The sequence below is a fragment of the Portunus trituberculatus genome, chromosome 48 (assembly GCF_017591435.1).
Source record: "Portunus trituberculatus isolate SZX2019 chromosome 48, ASM1759143v1, whole genome shotgun sequence".
NCBI classification, from domain to species: Eukaryota; Metazoa; Arthropoda; class Malacostraca; order Decapoda; family Portunidae; genus Portunus; species Portunus trituberculatus.
The window spans coordinates 24,504,919-24,517,418 of record NC_059302.1 but is presented as its reverse complement, the minus strand read 5'-3'; the positions used below and the strand labels follow the sequence as shown (position 1 = coordinate 24,517,418).

Genomic DNA, 12,500 nt, shown 5'->3' with positions numbered 1-12,500 from the left:
ACGCAGTATTAAGGAATATATGTATCAACCCATATTTTATGAACATCCAGTGACGCGGGTATAAGTCCGCGGTGGGCATGCGAGGGAAGGTGTGGACCGCGATGGGACAGGTGTAGGGGCGGCAGCGAGGGAGGCTGTGGTATCAGAGGTACTTGAGAGGCCGGCGGGGCGGAGATAGCGGCTAGATAGCGCGGGGGAGGTAAAGATAGCGTCGGTGATTACAAGGTCCGCGCCGCGCCACACCATCACGCCCACGCCACATCACACATCACACTCCAAGCCACACCACCACTAAAGGACACATCACTACTAGCAGACACCGTACACGTTACCAAAAGCAGACGCCACACACCACACCACACTACATAATGTCCACGTCACACCGCCGCACGCCACACCAAGACAAGGAGAGAAAATATTGCAGCTGTTTAGCCATTTAGTAACACACACACACACACACACACACACACACTCAATAGCTCAGTGGTTAGAACGCTGGCTTCACAAGCCAGAGGACCGGGGTTCGATTCCCCGGCCGGGTAGAGATATTTTGGTGTGTCTCCTTTCACACTCTCCTGTTCACCTAGCAGTGAGTAGGTACGGGATGTAAATCGAGAAGTTGTGACCTTCTTGTCCAGGTGTGTGGTGTGTGCCTGGTCTCAGGCCTATCCGAAGATCGGAAATAATGAGCTCTGAGCTCCCTCCGTAGGGTAACGTCTGGCTGTCTCGTCAGAGACTGCAGCAGAGTCAAACATTGAAACACACACACACACACACACACACACACACACCCGTGGGAGGCGCCGACGGAGACCAAAGAGGAGCATTATCACAGAGTCGCGTGCTCAAGGGCTTTACTTGATAATGTTGTCTTATCTACCCTCTCTCTCTCTCTCTCTCTCTCTCTCTCTCTCTCTCTCTCTCTCGTTAACAAATATATAAGTAATCTCTCTTTCTCTACGGTGGGAGAGGAAGAGGGAGGGACTAGACTGACGAAACAGGTGTAGCTTAAAGGAAGAGGATGCACATCTGCCACACACCTGTCGTAGGAAACTCGAAACAGGTGTTAATTAAAATGCAAAATACTGTTACCTTGGTCCTGTAGCATAGCGACTCTCAATAGCTATCACTTTTACTACTACTACTACTACTACTACTACTACTACTACTTGTCTTCCAATTTTCCCTGTTTGCATTTCTTTTCTCTACTTTTTCTCGTTTCTTGTATTCCGTGAAGTCTTTGTTGTCTCCTTTAACAGTCATCTCTCTCTCTCTCTCTCTCTCTCTCTCTCTCTCTCTCTCTCTTGGGCTCTCAGTGATATGATGATTATCTCTACTACTTCCTCTTTCTTGCTGACGCGGCGCCACGTATATCACCCTCCCCAGAGAGAGAGAGAGAGAGAGAGAGAGAGAGAGAGAGAGAGAGAGGGTGGAGTCCATGAGGATATCCGGAAGCCAACACAATTTTTTTTTTTCATGCAGTGTTCGGATTAAACACATCCTCCTGCGTCATCAGGCGAGGCATTGTGGGACCAGGACGAGAAATTGAGGGAAAACAGTTCGCTCGCTCCTCTCTTTCTCCCCTTCCCCCTCCCTCTCTCTCTCTCTCTCTCTCTCTCTCTCTCTCTCTCTCTCTCTCTCTCTCTCTCTCTCTCAGTAAGTGACGAAATATGAATAATTTTAGTGAGGTGGAACGAAATTACCGCGAGAGAGAGAGAGAGAGAGAGAGAGAGAGAGGTAGTAAACAAGTGACAGTAGAGGGAGAGGGTGCATGAAAGGAAGATAGGGAGGGAGAGGAGGGAGAGGAGGGGAGGTTGAAGTAAGAGGTGAAATGGAGAGGTCATTGCAGTGAGGGGGAAGGGAGAGAGGGAGAGGGAGAGAGAGAGGGCCTTACCTGACAGTCTAGCAGCGGAAGTGAATATCATCAAGGACATTATACATTACGATTTAATTACGTACATCCAAACTCCCGCATGGACGTCCCCCCTCCTTCCCTCTCGCATTCCTCCTCCTCCTCCTCTTTCTCCTCCTCTTTTTCCTCCTCCTCCTCCTCCTCCTCCTCCTTGCTATTCTTACTTTCTCTCACTTATTAGACTTATTCGCCCGAAACAGCCTAGTAAGAACAGACAAATGTGCTGCTGAGTGTTCTTCATTTGTGTTCATTTACTTTCCTCCTCCTCCTCCTCCTCCTCTCTCCTCTTCCTCCTTTTCTTCCTCCTATTCACCACCTCGTTCTTTCCTCCTACCTCTGTTTTTCTCTCAGTCATCCTTTGTAACCATTTCTTCTTTTCCTTCTTTGTATTTTTTCTTTCCTTCTTTCGTCAGCTAACTAATTTGTGTTTTTTCTATTTCTTTTTTATTTCTCCTCATCGTTCTGTCTGTTTTCTTTCTTCTCTCGCTTCATTTATTCCTTCCTTCCTCCACGGTCTGTTGTTTTACATGTCTTCTTCCTCCTCTTTCGCATCCAACACCTATTCTTCTTCTTCTTCTTCTTCTTCTTCTTCTTCTTCTTCTTCTTCTTCTTCTTCTTCTTCTTCTTCTTCTTCTTCTTCTTCTTCTTCTTCTTCTTCTTCTTCTTCTTCTTCTTCTTCTTCTTCTTCTTTTGTTGTTGTTGTTATTGTTGTTGTTCTGTCTTCTGGCTTCTTCTTCTCTTCATTTTCTTCTCTATTTCCTGTTCTTTCCTCCTCTTTCTGTCCTAATCTCTTTTCCGTTCCTCACCTCTATGTATTCCTATTTTCTTTTCCCACTTTTTTCTCCTTTATCTTTCTACTTCTTTATCTTTTCTGTCTTCATCTATTCCTCTCCTTACTCCCTTTTCTCTTTTATTCTCACTCCTTGTTCTTATCTGTCTTTTGTTCTCCATGTTTTTATGTTCCTCCTGGTCTATTCCTTATCTCTGTCTCTCTCCTCTCGCACCCTTTCACTATTCCTTGCCAAATGTTTGTATTTCTCTCTTTTTTGTTCATTACTCCCTTATCTTTTTATCCTTTTTTTGTTTTTCTCTTGCTCTCGTCATTACATCATCTCTGTCTTTTTTTCTTTTTCATCTTTGTAACTCCCTCTTCCTCTTTTCTTCATGATTTCCTTTCGTAATCTATTTCTTTTCCTTCGTATCTCTTTTCGCTTTTATATTCATCTCTTTCTTTCCTCAATCCCTTTCCTTCTTTTCTCTCCCTCCTTTCATCCTTTTCTTTATTTATTGTCTACCTCATGCATTTCTCCCTTTCTTTATATCTCCCTCGTCTCTGTATCTCTCTCTTTCCTTTCCTGTATTCCTTCCTTTTTTTCCTCTCTCCTTCATTTCATCTTTTTCTCTCTTCCTCTGTTGTCTATTTCATCCCTTTCTTCAAATCTTCTTCGCCTTTGTGTCCATCCCTTTCCTTTCTTATATCCACATTTTTCTTTCACTGTATCTCTTTCACTGTATCGCTTCTACTCTCTCCCCCTCCCTCTCTCTCCCTCACCTCTGTATTCCTTCCTTTATTCTCTGAACGGAACACGCCAACCAATCGAGGCGCGAGGGATAAAAACAAAATTAGAATTACGGTCCTGTGGTTCTTTGCGTCACCCTGGCACATGACAGCACGTTTTCTTTCGCCACTCACTCACCCGGAAAAGATATATAAAAATAACACACTCATTTGCCACCAGTGAGAGTCGAGGCGGTAAGTAACGCGCCACAAACATGCAAGTCAAAAAAATAGTGTCCTAACATTCATCCTGTGTGTGTGTGTGTGTGTGTGTGTGTGTGTGTGTGTGTGTGTGTGTGGGTGTGTGGTGTATATTTTCAGCACGGAAGGTCAGTTTTAGAAAAGGGAAACGGAACTAGCGATGGTGACTAGATAACATTTTAAAGTTGAAAACAGGAACCAGGATTTAGATAATGTTTTAAAAAGGAAAGCGAAGTCAAATAGTGAAATTGTAGTCATAAGTGGAAACTACGTAGGAAAATTTTGAAGATACGACATATGAATCGTGAACTAGGGAAGGACTTAGAAATGAAATGGAGACAAATGACTAGACGATACTTAATAAGGAAAGAGAAGATAATGAATTTGATAACATACAAGAAATGGAATTCTGGTACTAAGAAAAATAAAGGGAAACAGAACGAGGTAACTCAAAAAGAATGAAAAGAGAAATAAGGAATTCAACGTGTAAATAAGAGAACTAAAAAAAAAAAGAACAAGTAGATTATAACTATTAATACGAACAAGAAAACACAACATAGATAGATAAATGAACAACTATATAAATAATTAACACAGAGTATGTAGTTAAACAAAAATCAAACAGGAGATTGGAGTGAAATAAAAAAAAAATGACAACAAACATTGAAGCCATTAAAAATACATAAATAGAATAAAAACAGGGAAATACAAGTGACTGAAATAAAACCTTCATTGCTCACGATAAAGCCATAAAATTGAGAAACTAAGTTAGAGACAGATGGAAAAAATAGGTAAAGGAAAAAGGAGAAAAAAAATTCAAAGGTTTATCTATTTTTGCTCTTTACTAGAAGTTTATGTAGTAGTAGTAGTAGTAGTAGTAGTAGTAGTAGTAGTAGTAGTAGTAGTAGTAGTAGTAGTAGTAGTAGTAGTAGTTGTTGTGGTAGCAGTATTAGAAGTAGTAGTAGTAGTAGTAGTAGTAGTAGTAGTAGTAGTAGCAGCAGCAGTAAAAGTAGAATCAGTAGGTGTTATTGATGTTATTTATTGAGTTGCATTACTTTTACACTATCTATTTTCTATCTATTCCTCTGTATTGTGATTCATTTCCTTTCCCAGCAGCAGCAGCAGTAGCAGTAGTAGTAGTAGTAGTAGTAGTAACAAGAGCAACACAATCAGCAGCAGTAGCAGTAGTAATATTAGCAGCAGTATTAGTGGTTGGTGTCGTTCCTGTTCTTTCACTGACCTACATACATACTCGTATCTGCGGTTCTCGTCACTATCTCGTCACTCACACCCTGCCTCGTGAGTCTTTCCTCCTCACTGTAGCCGTCCAGCGCTGGCCCACCGTCACCCCCTGAGATGGCGAGATAGCGCTGCCAGGTCCACCCAGGAAGTGACGGTCTCTCTCTCTCTCTCTCTCTCTCTCTCTCTCTCTCTCTCTCTCTCTCTCTCTCTCTCTCTCTATCATCTATCTATCTATCTATATATCTGTCTATTTATCTGTCTATCTATCTCTCTGGATGGTTGATGAGAGAGAGAGAGAGAGAGAGAGAGAGAGAGAGAGAGAGAGAGAGAGAATGTGTAAGGCGTTTTATCTGTCCCATAGATGCGATAACACACACACACACACACACACACACACACACACACACACACACACACACACACACACACACACACACACACACACACACACACACACACACACACACACACACACACACACACACACACACACACACACACACACACACACACACACACACACACACAGAGACTGGTATATAGACAAACCACCTATCTATGTATATATGTATGTATGTATATATTTATGTATGTATGCATGTGCGCATGTATGAATGTATGTGTATTTGTATGTGTGTAAAGGTTAATCTGTTTATGTCACTGCACGTCACGCTGTCTTTCTTTATTCATAGTAAAAGAAACAACATTATTTTTGACATTTCAATTTCCGTATGGCATTTTTAATTCACTTCCACGGTCAAAAAATGAGAGAGAGAGAGAGAGAGAGAGAGAGAGAGAGAGAGAGAGAGAGAGAGAGAGAGAGATATGGAGGGCTAGTTGGAGAGAAAAAGTGGTGGTGGTGGTGGTGGTGTGTGTGTGTGTGTGTGTGTGTGTGTGTGTGTGTGTGTGTATGATCGTTAAAAACTTCTGTGGTGGCGATAATGGTGATGTTGGTGATAGATGATGACGAGGTGGCGATAGTAGTAGTAGTAGTAGTACAAGTAGTAGTAGTAGTAGTAGTAGTAGTAGTAGTAGTAGTAGTAGTAGAAGTTAATGATGGAAGACTTGAATAGTACAGAAATAGTTATTATAGACACGATGATGGTGGTAGGTGATTGTCGTGGTGGTGGTGGTAGTGGTGGTGTTGTGACAAAGGTGGTGGCAGGTGGTCGTGAAGGTGGTGTCAGTGCTGTAAAATGGCGTGGGGACGAGGGGTGATGATAATACTATGAGGTAGCGTGGTGGAGGTGGCGTGGTGGTGGCGTGGTGGTGGTAGGAAGGGGTTGGTGGTAGTAGTGTGTGGTAGGGATGGCGGTGGTGTGTGTGGTGTGTACGGTGTTTGCCTGGTCACGAGCAGAGGTCTTTCTGGTGTGGGGATCGTGTCGCTGAATAACAGGGACGCCACCACCACCAAAACTACAATCACAACCACCACCACAGCCACCACCACCACCACCATCAATGTCTCTTCTCCATGTTTTTTTTCTTTATCTTTTTTTCTTAGGAGTCATTTTGATATGTTAGTTTCTTTTCTTTCTTTTTATCTTTTCATTCATCCATTTTCTCAGCTTTCTTTTCGTTTATCTGTCATAGTCTTTCCTCTGTAATTTTTCAGATCTAGAACTATTACGCCACATGCCTTTCTGTTTCCCAAAAGGGATAGAATTCTGACGTAAAAATATCATCGTCATTCTTATTCTTCGGTTTAATTTTTTTTTCATCTTATTCATTACTTACCTCTGAATTTGTTCGCTTCTATATTCACTTTAAACATTATATCTAAACCTATAACACTTTCCAAAACTGATACTCCTGATTAATTTCTGCAAGATCATGATATACAACAAAAGGTAATCAATGAATGAATATCTTACCAAAGTGACGTGCCCATGCAGAAGCTGGCGACCATGGATTGCCACACCCCTCTATCTCTTCTCATTTGTAATATACCTGCAGTGGGAGGCAGTAGTGTAGTGGCATAGTGGATAAGGTGGTGAGCATGGGATCGGGCAGACGTCCACGCGTAGGTTCGAATCCCACCACGTACTGCCTTGAAACTTTGCCATTTGTCGAGTGGTTTAAAGTTACCTTCATGTCACCTTGATACCCAGGTTCTAGGTGGTTACACCAAAGATGCGCTTGGGTTGTGATATGGGCCCTAATATGGGTACCACTATAGAAGAAATTGCTTGCGCCATTAATGGGTGGAAGCTGAACAACGCTTCCTACATATACTCTTGAAGTATACCTACAGGCGCTATAGGCCATAACGTAAAAAAAACTCTTCTTCCACCTTTTACTTTCTTCCTATTTCATTCATTTACTTCTCTCTTTGTCTGCCTCTTGGTCTACTACCAGGGATTCTTCCTGTCAAACTTAGGTCCTCTATCTGTCCTCTTCTCATCACATGTTTTACAAACAATGAATAAGAAATGAGAGTGTAAGATTTTATTTTCATATAGAATGGCACATGATTTATAACACAGAGCTCCAGGTTCTGTTGGCCAAGGATAGCGATGCGTGCTTGTACTGATATAAACTGCATTCTTAAACACTGCGTCATCACATATCTCTCACAGGCGATGGTGGATATCATTGGTGTTTTCAAAGAAGTTTTCGTGGTTTAGGTTCTTATACTCAACAGGCAGTAGTTGGATTTATCAGGATTTTTAAAGTTTTCATGGAGTCGTCATAATCTCTAACTTTCAATATCAATAAGAAACTTGTGTCTTTTCCTCATCCCTTCCTTTTTCTTCTCCTCCTCCTCCTCGTCTTTCTAGGATAGGAATATCAAATCCCCTTGATACTAAGTTCTCATGATTAGTTCTTGTTATTCTGGAGAGCATTTTACGTCAGTCTTTATCCTGTATCCTTTGCAATCTCTGACTTTTCTCCGTCCGTGAGAATGAAAACAGATGAAAGAGAATTATTGCAATGATCCACGGATTCTCATTTAGTCTGGCTGTTGACATGGGTGATCTGGTTAACGTGTGTATGAGTGGGCAAGGAGTTGCAAGCTGGACAAATTATCGAAATGGATGAGAAGAAAGAGGTATATAAAAAGAAGAAGCAAAGGATGGGGAAGAAGAGGCATGGATGAGAGGAACTGCGAGTGATGGATATTGAGGAGAAGCAGTTGGGGAGGAAGAGACGTAGATAAGGAGGCACTAGTGATGATAGAGGTGGGAAGGTTGAGATGGAAGAGACGTGAGAGGATGGGGAGTTACGAGTGATGGATGTTGTACGACAGTTAGGGAGGAATATCAGTAAGTAGAGAGGGAGGACATGGTTGGGGAGGAACGGGGCGTGAGTAGGACTTGGGAAGTTGTTGGTGATGTTTGCGTCACTAGGAAGTTGTTGGGGAGAGGCGAGGGGGAGGGAGGTGCCGGTGATTGATGTTGGAGACGGTTTGGGAAGAATATCAGTAGGTAGAGAGGGAGGACATGGTTGGGGAGGAAAGGGGAGTGAATAAGACGGTTGGGGAGTTGTTGGTGATGGTTGCGTCAGTAGGAAGTGGTTAGGGAGAAGCGAGAGGGAGGGAGATGCTGGTGATTGATGTTGGGGGAGGACGCAGGTGAGAGTAATGGAGTGGGTGAGGGTCAGGTAATTAGTACACGGCCAGGTAATAGAGGTGTGCCGTCCACGGACTCACCTTAACGAGGCCTGACCGTGAGTGGCGTCCGTGGAACTGTTTTGTTTTCTTGTTTGTGTGTTCTGCAGCCGAGAAGTGCATGTGAGTGACTCAGTGTTGTCTTGGCAGAGGTCCTTGAGTTCCTTTGTCATACCTGGTCATGCGGAAAATTGTAATAATAAGGCTTGTCTTCTTAACTCTTTCAGTACTGAGACGCATTTTTACATTGATTTTTGGGTATGATTAGACGATTTTATTTGCATTAGGAAGGATCTATGAAGGTCAAACGGTTAATGGCCAGAGTCTTTACTATTCTAATCTCAACATGTGTTTCTGAAGCTGTATAAAATTGCTAAATAGTAACCAGAATGAATATGCAAACGGTACTGAGAACTATATTACAGATGGGGAGTTATATTCTTATAGGTGTTTTTTCTCACTGATGGCGCAGAATCCATGTTAAGCCATCACTGGAATCACGAAAACATTCCTCAGAACCCCAACAACTTTCACTAGAGCGTGTTAAAACTTGTCGAGATGAGATGACGAAACGTTTTAGAACACAGCTATTCAGAAACTTGTGGGGTTGGTTTTCTTGCGGATTGTGCGAGCGAAAAAATTTACCGACTTAACGTTATTGATGGAGGTTTATTGATTTCTGTCTTGCGTAACCTCTCCGATCACTGGAATGCCTAACTCACTTTCCTCGCCGCAATGAAATGTGAAAATTCTATCGAAGAGATGACATTTGATAAAGGAGCATATCATCTTTCCTTTTTTTTTTTTTTTTTTTTTAAATTTTCTAAGGAACTGGAAGGCGAAATAAAAGGAAGAAAAGAAGAAAATGCATAGTGTAACAAGAAAATTCTTTGCTTTCCCGGTTTTCTCACCCATCGCATATTTTTTCTTTTATTTCAACACTTCCGTTACTCGTTTCCCTTTGCATCTCCTCCATTCCTTCCCCTTCTCTTCATCCTCTGCTCCTATTTTTGTCGCTCTTGTGGTTAGTATGGTAACTATGATCCCCACTAACTAAAGACTTTGCTATTATTATCCTTATGTGGTCCTTTGAGTTCCTTTATGTTTTCCTCTTATGCTCCTCCCTGATTCTGTATCCCTTCCAAGAATTAATTCGTTTGTTCCTTCTGGTACTTCCTTCTCATAACACATCTCTGTCTGGCACTAATTCTATCATAACCCTCACATGGCACTGTTCCTGCTCTCTGGCACTTCACATCTCATAAGACCGGCACTCAATATATTCTTTCTTCACGTGGCACCATTCTCGTTTTCTTCTCTCCTCACTGTGTCATTATTCCCATTTCCTCTAGTATTTCTCCCAACCTCATGGCACTCCTTCCTCACGTGGCACTAGTCCTCTTCCTCCTCCCACTCTGCTGCTCCCTACCCTGGCTGGCTCTGGTTAAGATATTCGGCAGGTTGCTCTGAATCCCGGCGGTGAAAAAAACATAACCGGCAGTTCAGGAATTATAAGAGTATTGAGTCAGCGCCACGCCTCACTCGCTTTGTTTTCTTTGAGTTCGAGGATAACTAGGGAGGCTGAGAGTTGGAGAATAGGCCTAAAGGAAAGATTATAGTGTTCTTTTCTTTTTCTCCTTTCTTTTTTTTTTTTTTTGGTGCGAAGTTGGAAGGTTTCGCTCAAAAAGTTTATTTTTTTTTCTTTGTGAGTACGTGAAAGCAAATTTGCGAAGGGATATGGGTGTGATTAATGCTCTTTTTTCTTTTTCTTCTTCATCTTCGTTATCATTATCATTATCATAATCTTTTACTTTTCTTGTTCCTGTTCTCATTCTTTTTGTTATTCTTGCTCTTCTTCTTTGTTCTTTTCTTCTTTTTGTTATTCTTGTTGATCTTCTTGTCCTTGCTCTTATTTTTTTGTTCTTGTTCCTGTTTTTCTTGTTCTTATTGTTCTCCTCCTCCTCCTCCTCCTCCTCCTCCTCTATCAATCACTCTCACAGCCTCACTTCACTCTTACTCATCACACTTACCTCCCTTCCATGTCTGAGCAGGACCGTCTTGTTAAGGTGAGTATGAGGATAATTTCTTTTGTCAAGGTTGTCTCTGTTTATTTACTCTTCTCTCTCTCTCTCTCTCTCTCTCTCTCTCTCTCTCTCTCTCTCTCTCTCTTCTGAGTTTGTGTTTGTTTGAGGATTTGTTTTGTTTGGGATGTTCTGTTTGTTTGCCTGTTTATCTGCCTGTCTGCTTGTTTGTGTGTCTATTTCTGTCTGTTTATCTCTGTGTCAGTCTGCTAGTCTGCTTCGCTCTCTCTCTCTCTCTCTCTCTCTCTCTCTCTCTCTCTCTCTCTCTCTCTCTCTCTCTCTCTCTCTCTCTCTCTCTCTCTCTCACGTGAATGTGATCGTTTGTATGTGTGTGTGTGTGTGTGTGTGTGTGTGTGTGTGTGTGTGTGTCTGTCATTTAAATTCATTTCCACACTCTCACTTCATTTTCCGAGCGACTGGTGACCTCGCCGCTGCCACACTCACTGTTTTCTGGAGTGCAAGTCAACCTGGTGTGTGTGTGTGTGTGTGTGTGTGTGTGTGTGTGTGTGTGTGTGTGTGTGTGTGTGTGTGTGTGTGTGTGTGTGTGTGCGCGTGTGTGTGTGCGCGTGCAGGTGAGTGTGCGTGCGTGCGTGCGATTTCTTTTCCGTAATCCAAGATACGTTACATAAAGACTGTTGCTTCCATCTGCTTCCTCTACAACAACAGCGACAGCAACAACAACAACAACAACAACAACTACTACTACTACTACTACTACTACTACTACTACTACTACTACTACTACTACTACTACTACTATTTCCGTTCCTTTCTTTTACTTCCACTTCCTCGTGTTCATTTTCTCTTCTTCCATTATTTCCTTCCGCTTTGTCTTGTTCTTTCTCTCTTTCGTCTTCCTTCTGTGTGTGTGTGTGTGTGTGTGTTGAGTTTGAAATGCGAATGGTCGTGTGTTTCAATCAGTCATTAGTTATCCAATCAGTCAATCAATCCGTCAATCAGACAATGAACCAGTCAGTCAATCAGTCAGTCAGTTAGTCAGTCAGTCAGTCAGTTGGTCACTCATCTCTCTTCACACAGTCACTCACTCTGTCAATGAGTCAATCAGTCAGTTGATCTTCCACCTATCCACTTAATCAGTCACTCAGTCAGTCACTTGCTCGTAGTCATCCATTCTGCCAATCATCCAACCAGTCAGTCAGTCAGTCAGTCGGTCAGTCAGTCAGTCAACCACTCAACCACCTGATCATGTAGTCATCCAGATATCATTAATCAGTCAATCAGTCAGTCCATCGTCCACTCAGCCATCCAATCACTCCACCACTCAGATCTCCACACAGTCAAGTCACCAGTCAGCCAGTTTGCTGTCTCGCTCCACCTACTGTAGTCTCGCTCCAGTGGATAGCCAGGCCGGGTGGATTATGTGGAGGGAACGCGTGGAGGTGGAGGGAGAGGGTGGAGAGGCATGAGGGAAGGAGGCAGGGCGTGGAGGGGAGAAGGAATGGATGGATGTTGTGGAGTGGTGAAGGAGGAGAGATGGAAAGGGAAAGGTAGTGTGGATGAAGTAATGAGAGAGAGAGAGAGAGAGAGAGAGAGAGAGAGAGAGAGAGAGAGAGAGAGAGAGAGAGAGAACGGATAAAAGACGAAAAATGAAAGCCAATGACAAAGCAAAGGATATAAAATAAAAAAAAGATAAAAAGGAAAGAAAAGGAAAAGAGGAACAAAAATAGAAAAGGAAACAAGAACAAAAAATGAAAACTAACAAATGTAAAAAAAAGAAGAAGTACAGGAATAAATCACCAGAACGAAAAGAAGAAGAAGAAGAAAAAGAAAAAGAAGAAGAAGAAAGAAAAGAAAAACAACAATACAAGAAGAAGAAAAAGACAAGAAAAGAAATACAAATGATTAAAAAACAACACACAAAAATTAAAACGAGGG

General features: G+C 42.3%; 1 protein-coding gene across 1 annotated transcript in view; it reads left to right on the top strand.

Moving 5' to 3' along the window:
* Positions 1-12,500, top strand: part of LOC123498778 (AT-rich interactive domain-containing protein 1B-like) — a 33,734-nt gene that overhangs the window by 11,821 nt on the left and 9,413 nt on the right. The gene's annotated exons all lie outside the window — the stretch shown is intronic.